Genomic DNA, 13,167 nt, shown 5'->3' on the forward strand with positions numbered 1-13,167 from the left:
AAGCTGGAGAGGCACCTATATCAGCATACTGGAATACTAGAACAAGGAAATATAAGCCTAAAGCTAATCTCCACCCTCTCTCTCTCTCTCTCTCTCTCTCTCTCACACACACACACACACACATACACACACACAAACACACACACACACACTCCCTCTTTGTCACACACACACACGCATGCATGCACACACACACACTCTCTGTCACATACACACACACACATGCATGCACACGCACACGCACACTCACATTCACGCACGGGAGGGCACTTTTCACCACACAGTATTTCTTCCTCCTGTCAAATGGGAACTTTGTACCTTTTGATTATGTCTCCCTGTTTCATTCATCCCCAGCCTTAGGTAACTAATTGGGTAACTATTCAGCTTCCATTTGGATTCCACATAGAGGTGGGAGTCTTTTTGCATCTGGCTTCAGTCAATTAACAAAATGCTCTCCAGGCCTCTCTGTATAGGTACAAAGGACAGGATTTCCTCATTTTGACCGGGCTTATCAGTATTCTACTGTGGAGATATATGTGTGATAGTTTCCAACCATCTATCCATTGATGGCTACTGATGGTCTAGTCCTTCTTTGTGCGACTGTGAATTGTGTTACAGCAAACCCTGGAGTGCGGGTACCATTTTTACTGAATATACACATGGTAGTGGGAGGGCTGGGTCATATAGTAGCTCTGTGTGTTTTGAAGAACCTCAGTACTGTCTTGTTGTTGTTGCTTGTCACAGCTGTACTCACATGGACATTCCTATCAGCAGTGTTCAGTGGTTCCTCTTCTCTATGTCCTCTCCAGCACATGTAGTCTTTTGTCCTTTTGATCCTGGCTATTCCTGTACCACCAGTCTCTTTAAAGAACACGATATTGGAAGTCTCATCCTATGGGGGCTTCTAGATGTTGTCTCTCTACTTTTACTCTTTGGGTCTACCTTATATCATAGAATAGAATGTTCTGAACAGATTAAGCAGGAAGCTCAATATTTATAAAACATTAAAAAATAGTTATTGTTAGTTTTGTGGTGGGGAGCAGTTAAACAAAATGAATCACTGAATCCATTTTCTTTGTTTCCTGAAGAGGGCTACCAAACATACTTAGCAGGGACTGACCTGGTGGCATGGACTTATAATTGTAGTTGGCTTCTGAGATTTATTAGTTGATGCTATTTCTGTGGTTTTTTGTGGTCAGTTACATCATAATCAGTTTCTTTAAGTCCCCTCCTTTTTGAATGTTAGAATTGCTGTTTTACGGGTAGGAGGGAGAGGCAATGACCTTGTCCAGTCAAGAGTGGCTAATAATTTTCTGGTGAAGAAGTGCAGGAAGGTCAAGGAAACTTTCACCAACTCAGAAAACAGGGACTGGCCCTTTAATACAGGGCACTCCTCGCTTACAGGGTTGTCGCCCCACCCCCACCCCCTTCCAGGAGATTGCAGTTGTTGCAAAATGGCGCCTGGCAGGAACAATCAGAGAGCAGATGAAGTCCAGAGTCTCTCCGGAGACTATAAAATAATCCAGAGCATTATCCTCTTGACTTAGTCAATGTTTACTGCTGTGAAAAGACACCCTGACCCCAGCAACTCTTACAAAAGAAAGCATTTAATTGGAACTGGCTCACAGGTTCAGAGGTTTCCATTATTAGCATGATAGGAAGCATGGTGGTACACAGAGAAACATGGTGTTAGAGAGGAAGCTGAGAGTACAACGTCCAGATCTGAAGACAGCAGGAAGAGAGAGACACGGGCCTGGCTTGGGCTTCTAAAAATCTCAAAACTCACTCTCAAAGAGGACACACTTCCTCCAACAAGACTTAAGAAGTGCGCCCCCTGATGACTATGCTCTCAAATATAAGAACCTATTGGGGCCATTCTTATTCAAACCACCACCCCCTCCCAACCCACTCCCCTTCCTACCTCTGGGCCCCGCCCATCCTCTTGATAGGAGCTCTTTGTTCTGGTAAAGTTTGTGTTTCTTCTTCTTCCTCCCCCTCATGGCTGCTTCTCTGATCCCACGTCAATTTACAGCTTGTAGTATGTCAGGTGCTCCCAGAATCTGATGGTTACTTCATGTCTGAGACCCTCAAGTTCTCTCCTGCAGCTCTCTTGTAGCTGCTGCTTTCTGTTTCCAAATCGGGTCTACAACGGTTACTTTCTATCAGGGACTCTGAGCTGCTCCCGTCACATCCCTGGCTCAGATCACTAGGTGTCATAGTCCATCTGTGGCCCCTTGATCTCCCAGCTTGTCACTTCTCTTTCTTGTCTGAGTGGATCTTCTTTCCTGGATATCCAATTATCTGGCCATTTCATGGAATGAACCTGGTGGCGCCTCTAGAGGGCCACATTCAGCTAAGGTCCTGTGACAGAAGGCAAGCTAGAGTCTGGAAAAATAGACACAGACTATTGAGAGGGTCTACAGGTGGCTGTGATCGTTTTAGTTTATGATAGTTTAAGACCAGTGGCCCTTGTGATCAGGACCAATAGCCTTCAGCAAAAACCAGCCACATCTTTTCTGCTCCGTGGACACAATACAGGATGGTGGGGGCCATACACATGAACTGTGGTAGACTTCTAAGCCATGGGGAAGGCTCAGGGCAATGAGGACCTGGATGTTGGGAATTCCATGAGAGTGTTGGCCTCCACTGTCCATGCTTGCTTTGGCCATATGGCTGACCCCTGGATGAGACAGGGACAGATCTATGCTGGAAAAACTGAGCAGCATCATGTCAGATAAGAATGTTCCATGGACTGCATATCTTAATTTTACCATTACATTTATAGCCTCATTATGACACATGCTGCCTTTTGAGAACAGAGTGTACTCATCAGAAGGAGTTGTTAACTTCTAAATTCTGTGAGTGAAACTGTGGTAGGAAAACCATATTGAGAAGCCAGAGCAGGCCTCTCCCCTCTGCCAAGGTTTCAGGGCATGCTCTTCAGATGCTCTCACACGACAGTGGTGATGGGCTCTATGGGTGGGCATGTCTTCAGATGCTTATTTTGAGTCCCATTCTTTTTACATAGGCAGGGTTCTGGGTTAGTCCTTGGAAGACAAAAATGTTTTATTGTGTTTCACTTTTGGAAATTCTCACCTTTTAAATTGATAATGTGGATTATGAAAGTGAAGGGATGTTGATGGTAGTCCAGGGCCAACGAGTCTTTCAATTATTCTTCCATTATCCCAGCCCTGGCTGGCTGAGACACAGACAAAATCTTCTGTGGCTCTTGGGAAATGTGTACTCCAAATGAATACACGTTTTTAAGATAGATTCTCTGGGATAAGATCTTGCTCTGATCTCTATAATGGCTAAAGGCTAGAGTTCATTTGCAGAGGAAGTGCGCATCATACTTGATGAAGTGTTCAGGGGTCATCACATTCATGGAAGAGGTTGAAAAGGAGTGAGGTGGGGAGGATTGGGTGGGCTTGAGGGATTGAGGATCATTGCACTTGTGAGCTTACTCATGCCAGCTGTGATGGGCTCTATGAGTGGGCGTGTCTCATGAGTTCCCACCGTGGCTGAGGAACTATGACAGTCAATGACTGTTGAAGGAGGAAGAACCAGCTTTCTTTATGAGGATGTCCCATTGTAGGTCAACTGAGCAGTAGATGATCTAATAGATCCAACAGATGACCATCCAGTAGATGATCCCACACTCATAAGTATGTAGTGTGAGTATCACAAACTAGTCTCAGCGGGCTACATTAAAAAAAAAAAAAATTAGAGGATATGGATTTGGAAGGGGATGTGGGAATGTGAAGGTGGACCTGGGAGAATGATGAAGTTGATTAAAAAATACATTATATGTCTGTGTAGAATTCTCAGAGAATTAATAAAAATGTTATATTTTAAAAATGGATACAGTGTTTATTAACATTAAAATAGAAAGGCTCTCATGTCTCCTCCATCTGCACAGACAGTCACTAGCTCAGGAGTGTATTCTAGTTTACTGTGTGTTTCTCTTGTCTCAGGAACTTAGCAGGTGAGGTGAAAGAACAACTGTAGGAGGGAAACTCCTGCAATGCAAGTGTGCTGTCTTTTAGATGTACCCCAGGCTAACGGAGGTACCCACTTAACATATCAGAGCAAGTGAGGACCTGGCCTCCAGGTGGCTCCCACCTCAGTGACTGGCCCCTTCCCCCAGCTTCTCTTTCCTCAGCCTCACTTGGTCTCCTGGCTTTCTCCTGATCTCTTGGCTCCTGGTTCCTTTTTCTCCCTCTCTTTTTCCCCTCCCCCTTCCTTTTCTCTCCCCATCTCTCTCCTTTCATGACCTGGTTCAATCCAGACTCTTTCATATGCCTGTTGTGTTCTCTCCATCATAGCTACAAGAAACCTCCTCCTTGGCCCATGTCTTCATTTAATGTTATTTTTTCAATTAATAGGTGATGTGCTGTATTCAGTTCAGAGCTCCAGGCTTCAATTTTCCAAGGAATTCTTCTCTTGTTCCTTCTTAGTTATGGGCTTTGGACAGACCCTTAACTAGTCATGGTCTTTGCAGCTGAGATGGAGAAGGTGTGTTGGTCAAATGCTCCATGGGATCAGTGCCTGTCACACCCTGGCTACTTGGTGCAGGTGCATTGATGAATAGAGTGGCAGAGCATAGAACATCTTCATGGGGCTGGGACAATTTACCTACACAGCATCAGCAGGGACACAGGGCTGTCAGGTGGAGACAGCAGGAGACTGAATGGGGTCCAGGAAACTGGAAACCAGCCCAAGGTCAGCTATAAACTTATTTAAAATCCAGGTCAAAGAGAAAGAGACACAACACTACTTTTGTATTTATTGTGATGACTAAGTAGTAGTAGAATGCCACCCATCTCCACACCCCTAGACATCCACGTTTAAGATTAATCTTACATATCCTCTACTGTGAGGAACAGATAAGGTTCTGAGTAAATTGTGCATTGTTGACATGAGCATCACCATGTGAAGAACCTCAATGTCTAGGAACCATGGGAATGACAAGGCCTCTCCAGGTCAAGTTCCTGGAATAGCAAAACCTCCCCCTGGTCTGAGCACACATGCTGAGGAACCATTGATTCAGCTATAAACACTGTGTGCAGAAAGTAGCACAACTTCCTTGTCCTGGATGTTGACAGTGTGTGCAGAAACAATGAAACCCCAGTTTCTTCCTCCCAGGTTTCCGCAGCCTGAGACGGCTCCTCCATACAGTCCTCCTCTCAAGATTCCCTCCTCCTCATTCATGCTTTATATTATATAATCAAGGCGCTGAGTCTCTGGGCTGCTGCTGGAGCATCCCCATCAGTGCACAGCCCACCTACCCCAGCTTTTCTACACATGTGTCTGTGGCGTCTTCATTCCCCATCACTCCAGTAAGGTCAACCCCAAAGCAAGTGCATGTATCTTTCAACTTGATTCTAAAAACTGTCATTGGAGAGGAAGCCTGAGTTTTATGTGAGATTTTAAGCTGTGTTTTGATGAAAATTTCCAGGGATTGTATTGAAAGCAACAGAAAAGCCCATACATTTTGGATTTGCTAAACATGAGAGAAATAAACATGACATTTTCATAAAATGAGTCTAAAAGAAAAGATCATTGTGTTTTTGAACCTGTTTTGTTTTCAAAATTTGAAACAGTAAAGTCATTGTCAGAGGACTGGCGGTCAGTTGGAAGAGTCCCCACTTAGACCAGGCTAGCAAAGGTCCTCAGGGAGTGGGGGGAGGGGGGGGAGGGAGCCGAAAACAAAACACTTGAGTTGTTTTGTGATGTAAGTCTGGGGGTGAGGAGTTTTAGGGCTATCTGCTAGAATGGGAGATCCATGACTCCACAGCTATCTTATCTGCCTGAGATAAGTGTCTAGCTCCCAGTTAAATCCTTTTGACAAGAAAGAGAGCCAATGGCTAGTCTGCTGAACTCTTCCTGCCCTTACTGGAGAGAGAAACATATCCCCAAGGCTCTCTACCATTCCTCGGCATAAATAAAGATTTTAATTCCCAATTAGATTGTAATTTTCAGACGACCAAGCAAACAAATACAAGAGAGCTGAACCATGCCCACCATGACAGCAGTAAGTCACCGTGCTTAGAAAGCACATGACTTGGAGGCACCAAACCTAAGGACAGAATGTCATTCTAAGCGTTCTGTGGGGAAATTTCCTAAACTTTCCTTTTTGAGTGGAGAGACTATTTCCCTTCCCCTGGTCCTGGGACCCCTCCCCGCCATCTCTCCTCCAATTCCCAAGACCCATGGGACTAAGAGATTCAATTTGCTAATTCCCCTTGGCCAGTGAGAGTTCCTGAGAAAATATCTTAAGTAACGAAGATATAACTCTTTTTTATTTAATCTATTTCTTCTAGATTTATTGGGATATAATTGACAAATAAAATTTGAGTATATTACTTGGGTCAGCAGATACACAGGAGTAACTGTGTGACCCAGCTAGAGGAAAGGGGACAGGAGATGTCAGTTCTATCCCAGAGAACTAAGGAAAAAGAGATGTGCCTCCGTGGGATTTTTTTCCCTCTCTCTTCCATCAAAGCACCTGGTCATGCCCACACTCCATTATTTGTTCTGGGCCAGTGTCGGGGTGTCTGCAAAGGGAAGCTCCCACCCTAGGCCACAGGCACTGTAAAGGCTGCAGAGACTCGGTGCGGGTTGTAGATCTGCAACCAGGAGCAGACACAGTATGAATGCAAAGAGCAGGGACAGAGCGGGCTGTGCAGACAGAGCCTGAAGCTGAGGTCTTCCCTGAGCATCCGGAAGGTGATTGCTGGAGAAGGTGGCACACCCAATGCCCAGTCAAGCTGCAGAGGCTTCCTGAAGTGTAATGAGGAGTTTGGTGGAGTCTCCAGGTGAATGAAGCCAGGAACAGGCCTCCAAGTGACTGCAGCAGACACAGCAGGTGGGCCCTGCACACTGCCTCAGGCCACCAATCAAGGACAGCCCCCACATGTGGAGAAAACTTTCTCCAGGCTTTACAGGCAAGGTTATAATTGGCAGCCAGCCCCCCCCCCCCCAGAGAATTCTGGCAGGAAGTAGACTTCTGAGCTCTTGTTTGGAAGAGCTCACCGAGTTACTCCTTTCAGTTCCTCAGAGTAGTGAGTCTCCCACCATGGCCACTTGTATGACACCTTGGAAGAGGGATTAGAATCTTTTTTTTTTTTTTTTGACTTTTGAGATATACTGACCAAGGTCATAAGCACCTTCCATTCCATGGCATATTTCTCTTTCACGCTCCTCCCTCTTTTCTCCTTTCCCTATTTTATGGTTTGTGTACTTAAAAACTATGAACTATACTCTCCTATCAATGTGAGGCTTTGAAACAAGAGACATTAGCACCAGGACTGATGGGCATGGCTCAACCAAACAGGTAAACTGTAAAGTATTTACAGTTTTTATAATTAGACTTTTAGATTGACTTTTTATAAATCAGTAAGACTTATTTCCCTGATAGACATAGATCATAGATTAATATTTTTATCTTACCTCTCATTTTAGTTAACTAAGGGTTTGGTACAACACTAAATTATATGTGTGTGTGTGTGTGTGTGTGTGTGTGTGAGCATATGTATGTATGTGTGTGTTTATGTGTGTGTGTGTGTGTCATTTTATATAGAAGAAGAGGTCATGAATTCTAGAGGGGATAGGATGGTTGAGAGGACGTTGGAGTTGGATTGGGAGAGAAAATGATGGAAATGTTGCAAATATAGTATACCCATGTAGAAAATGTCAGAATAAGAATTTTTAAACAAAAATGAAGCTAGTATTTGCATGGAGACAGAAGGACCCTTCCTCTATCAACCAAAACTATAGATTTAAATCTAAACTGTTCATTGTGCTGGCTTGTAACTTTACACAAGTGGCTTCCCTTTCTGATCCCTAGTGTTTCTACCCTGGGATGGTCACAACATGCTCCTTGATTTTTGGGGGGATTAAATGAGATACTTTGATGACTATTTTAGGCAAATGGGCTGGTTGGTCTTTGTCAACTTGACACAAATTTGAGTCATCTGGGAAGAGGTAGCCTCTACTGAGGAAATGACTCGATCCAGTTTGGCCCATGTCAAGCCTTCAGGGCCTGTTGGTGATTTATGATTGGTATGGGAGGGTCCAATCTACTCTGGATGCTGCTGTAAGACCCCCAGCCCTCAGTCAGTGGTACTTACTTCATCAGGGTCAAACTTCAATTAATCCCTCAAGGCAAGTGACTAGAAGGTGACCCCCAATGGCTATTACAAGCACTTTTTATACGTTTTAGGGGCACAGGTTACATCAGCAAGGTTACAGTTCAAACTTATAGGCTAAGCATAGCGACCTTTAAATCTCCTGGCTAGCAAGCATGACACACATTTGAACTCTACCTGGGACTTTCCAGAGGGTCAGGTGACTGTCAGTCAGTACATTCTGTAGTTTTGCTGAGAATTTTACTCAAGAATGTTCCTGTGAGCGGAGATTGGAACTTGGCCTAGCCTTGACCCCAGGAGGGATGGGGAAGCCATTTCCCCTAGCTACACCCAAGGAGGGTGTGGGACTGGAAAAAGCCTTTAGGGTCCCTCAGTGCCATCCCTGAGCAGGTGGTCCTGGAGTGGATAAGAGCATGTTGAGCAAGACATCCCACCAGGAGAAAGATAGAAAACAGACCCAGGATGCCTCTGCTCTGGTTCCCAACTCCAGGTCCCTGTCCTGACTTACCTCAGTGATGGAATATAACCTGGGGTTAGAAGAAGAAACCGTTTCCCCTCCCTAAGTTGTTTTTGGCCAGTTTTTCATCATGGCAATTGAGAAATCTAACAAGGCAACAAATAAAAGACAAATGATTAGCCATACGACCAAGCTCATAACAGCATGCTTTAGGAACTTGAAAGGCAATCTGAATTCTAAATTCCCAGAAGATGTTTTGAAATACAGTGTTTTCTTTCCCTCTTCTTGGATGTAAAATTAGAGGGTGGTGCAAAGACAAAGTAATGGACATCATGCTCCTGGAGTTTGAGAACTCTCTTGAAATAGAAACCATACAGACATTAAGGATCTTAATTTAAAAAGTGAGTTCAGGATGTGCTCTGCCTCCACCTGCCATCTGTTGGCTAGACCAGAATTAATGTATCCATCTCTAGAATGGGAGTGTCATTACTTAGTGTTCTGAATAATTTATTACAGAGCAGGTAAGAAGACGGATCGCTCAGCTTCTCCGTGCCTTAAGGTAACATTGAAAGCACCTTAAATGCATCTCTGTGCATCCAAAGCACTGGAGCACAAAGGGCTTTCTAAGCTATTACACCAGTCAGTTTTCTCTCTGCTCTGGGAATGTGGAACAACACAGACTCGAGTGGTAAGCCAGTGGCACCCAGTGGCTGCTGCTTTTTCATTTATCTTTCTACTGTTTTCATGTTTTCTCAGAGTCCATCTCAGAACAAGTTAAAGGAGATGCTGAGGACCAGAAATCTGGCATGCCTCTCAGAGAGTGATCCCATGGCTTGACTCTCCTAGGACGTGGGAACAATCTAACCGCAAAGTGGAAATTGTCTGCGAACAGGATGGGGAAGTGGGAAACCATCCCAGGAAGTCCCCACTATGTCATTTGCATGTCATTAAAGTCTTCTCAAGATTTCCTGTCTCTACCAGATTTCCCAAGAATTGTTCCTAGAAGTGGCCTGTCACACTCCAAGTTCCAATCTGCTGGAGACAGTTGCCAACAGTTCCTAGAACCTAGACATCTTAGGTGTGAGCCAAACATGGCTAGAGGTTGTCAATGGTACCTGTTCCACTGGGGCACACTCTCTCACAGTGACCACTCTGATTCTCAAGATCTGCATGTTCCTACAAGTGCCTCACAGCCCCACACACGAGCTGTGAAGAGGCTTAGCGTGGCAGGATATGCTGGGCCCGTGCACTGCTTGTATACCCCACAGCGTATTGCCACTAAGAAACCAGGAAGACCCATCTTTCGTGAACATGATGAGTGTAATAAGCATACTCTCAGGCTGGTAAGATAACACACCTAACGTAAAACCTAACGGGCATGTAGCAGGCATTCAGGATGGTCCCGATTGACCGTGTTGTATGACCACTTCTGAGAAAGACTCCCTCCTGAAACCGGGTGTACCTTTTCCTCTTTTCAGGTGCCCTTGCCCCCAGACCTCACTCTCCAGTGATCGTTTAAATGGAAATGAATGCGGGCTTTATAGGGAGGACATGTTTTCCATATAAAGACTAATGTATGAATATCTTTAGACAAATAATATACTACAAAATAATTATGGGGATGGAGAGGTGGCTCGGCAGTTAAGAGCACTATTGCTCGCCGGGCGGTGGTGGCGCACGCCTTTAATCCCAGCACTTGGGAAGTAGAAGCAGGCAGATTTCTGAGTTTAAGGCCAGCCTGGTCTACAGAGTGAGTTCCAGGACAGTCAAGGCTACACAGAGAAACCCTGTCTCGAAAAGAAAAAAAAAAAGAGCACTATTGTTCTACAGAGGACCTGGGTTCCGGTTCCCAGCACCCACATGGTAGATCACAACCATCTGTATCTCTAGTTCCCATGAATCTGACACCATATTTTGGCCTTTATGGCACCATACATGGTACACAGGCATACATATAGATGAAACAGTCATACATAATTATTTTTAAAAATTTAAAAACATGATTAGCCAATAATCTACATTCTTGCTATGTTTTATGAAATGTGGCAGTATCGTGTGGCCAGAGGGAGCACCCCAGGGGCCTCTGCCAAGGTACTCCCTGAGGAGTCAGCCGTGGACTGATCTAATATGAAGGAAGTTATTGGTGGGATGGGAAGGAGTCCTGGGAAAGGAGTAGAGGCAGAGAAAGGAGGAGACAGAGAAGAGCAGAAAGAGGAAAGATGGGAAGAGGCTGGCAGGAGACATATGAGGGACAGAGAGAGACAGAGAGAGACAGAGACAGAGAAACAGAGAGACAGAGATGGGAACAGGCTGGCAGGAGACGTGAGGAAGAGAGAAAGAGAGAGAGACAGAGACAGAGACAGAGACAGACAGAAATGGGAAGAGGTCTGGCAGGAGATGTGAGGGACAGAGAGAGAGAGAGACAGAGAGAGACAGAGACAGAGACAAAAACAGAGAGACAGACAGAGACAGAGACAGAGACAGAGAGACAGAGAGAAAGACGAGACACACGTACACAGAGAACAGTTTCTTTACTGGCCCATTTCATTCAGCATGGTCTTTCCCCATTAGCTGGTGTCCCCACCAGTGGAGTAACTTGAATACCACCATACTCCAAATTCTAACCCGTTAGAGACATTCTTTAGACAGTCTCTAGAATTTAACTTCCTATGTAAAACCGGCTGTATCTAGGGGGTTTATCTGGAGCTCCTGCATGTCCTCCTCAATAGGATAATTGGTGGGATTCTAGATCTGTGGATCCCGGCATGTGCATTATAGCCCATCACATGCAACAGTGTGCTCTACCAATTTTCTTGGCATCCTTCAATCCAGTCAAGTTGACAAACATGATTACCCAGCCCTGTTGAGAAGCAGTGTCCAGATTGTTATGATAAAACATATGGGAGGGGGTACCTTTGGCTGGCCCATGCCAAGGTGTACCCTTGAGAAATTATGCTACGTAACAGATCTGGTGTAAAGAGGTTTATTGGGGGAAGTGAGAAGGGTGAAGACTTGGGGAAGGGATAGAGGAGAGGGAGTGGGGAGGAGAAGGAGAGGGAGAGGGACTGAGACAGAACCTGCAGCGGCTGGCATCCTTTTATCTGTAGTACACACATGGTGCACCTGGTGTTGGAGGCAAGCAATGATGTAAGCTGTTGCTAGGCCCCTGAGAGCAGGCCAATGGAATTGTCTGTACACCACACAGATAACAGATTTAGAAGCAGGCACATAGGGAGGCAGTGTTCTGACTAGAGAGGAGACTGGAGACTGCTCTGAGCAGTGTCACCTGGTCTTGTTTTGTACTAACCCCCATCATATGACAGGCATTTTTTATCCATAGGTAAAAATTGTATATGTATAAGTTCTACAACACCATGCTTTGGTATATGCAGATACTAGTGAAATGGTTAAATCAAGCTAGTTAAGAAATGCATCAATTTGCATACTTATTTACCACTTGAAATCTACCTTCTCAAAAGTTGAGATGTCACTTCTTTCAGACTTAACTCTTTATGGCTTTGACCAATCTCCATCCTCCTACTGGCTTCAAGATTATTTGTATTTATTTCATTAGTCTATTTTAAAATAAAATTTAGAGTTAAAATCAGCTAGATTCAATGTTATTTTAAAAGCAATGCTACATTCTAATTGTTAGTATAAAGAACATAAATTAACTTTGGGTGTAGTTGTATACATGTAGGGCTAGCTCCAGCATTATCCAGAAGCAAGGCCTGTACCCTGCCTGTGGGCTCGCATTTGGTGGATCCCTCTTTCAGCAGGATTGCTGAGTGTGACTGCTCACCAAGGAGGCTGGTCTAGCTGTGACTCAGATGTAACAAACAGCAAGTTCTGGTCTCGGTAACCTTTAGAGAGCAGTCTTTACACAACAGGGTGACCTTCTGAGTTTATTTAGAAACTCTTTCACTGGGAATTTTATATTGGTTTATGCAAACCAAATGCAGAGTTTATATTCAAATCATGCAAAAATACTTTGCTACAACTGGGTTCTAAACTCAAAATTACTATCATTTTTTTTTTTACCTATGCAAACTTTAAAGGAATTATTTCCACCCCTCCCTTGTTACAGCATGCCGACCTTTCTTGACATCCATCTCCTAAATGCCAGTCATCCTACCAACCTTGCTATCAACCAAAAATATCCTTGTAACTTTCTAAAATGTTCCCCTCAACGTGGTGCCAGGATCTGTAGGAACCGATGCCACGGAGGCATTAAAACTCCAAATTGATTTTATAAAATTCCTACACAAACCCAAGTTTTGGAAAGTCAGGCTGTGGAAAGCAAGACCGAGAGGTCACGAAGCTGTGGGGGGATTTCAGGAGGTGTTCACCTGAGCAGCACTGGCCCTGAGCGATGAAGTCTGGGACCAGCCTCTCACCCGGGAGAGTGGTAGGAGGACTGACTTACCGAGGGAGAACAGCTGTGGCCGGTGACGTCAGCAGGCAATGGGGTCGGAGGATAAGCATCATTTGCCTATTTTACAATACAACGAAGGATGTCTGTAGGTGATGGCAGATGGGGTGAGAATCACTGGCAATTTT

The 13,167-nt window shown here is 44.6% G+C and overlaps 1 long non-coding RNA gene across 1 annotated transcript in view; it reads left to right on the forward strand.

Annotated features, from left to right (window-relative positions):
- The window catches only part of LOC116104473, a 38,152-nt gene extending 28,580 nt beyond the window's left edge, over window positions 1-9,572 (forward strand). The window contains exon 2 of the long non-coding RNA XR_004123922.1: window positions 9,364-9,572. This is a non-coding gene — a long non-coding RNA (uncharacterized LOC116104473). The remainder of the gene's footprint in view (window positions 1-9,363) is intronic.
- Window positions 9,573-13,167: the final 3,595 nt, after the last annotated feature.

Source organism: Mastomys coucha, unplaced genomic scaffold (assembly GCF_008632895.1).
Source record: "Mastomys coucha isolate ucsf_1 unplaced genomic scaffold, UCSF_Mcou_1 pScaffold22, whole genome shotgun sequence".
NCBI classification, from domain to species: domain Eukaryota; kingdom Metazoa; phylum Chordata; class Mammalia; order Rodentia; family Muridae; genus Mastomys; species Mastomys coucha.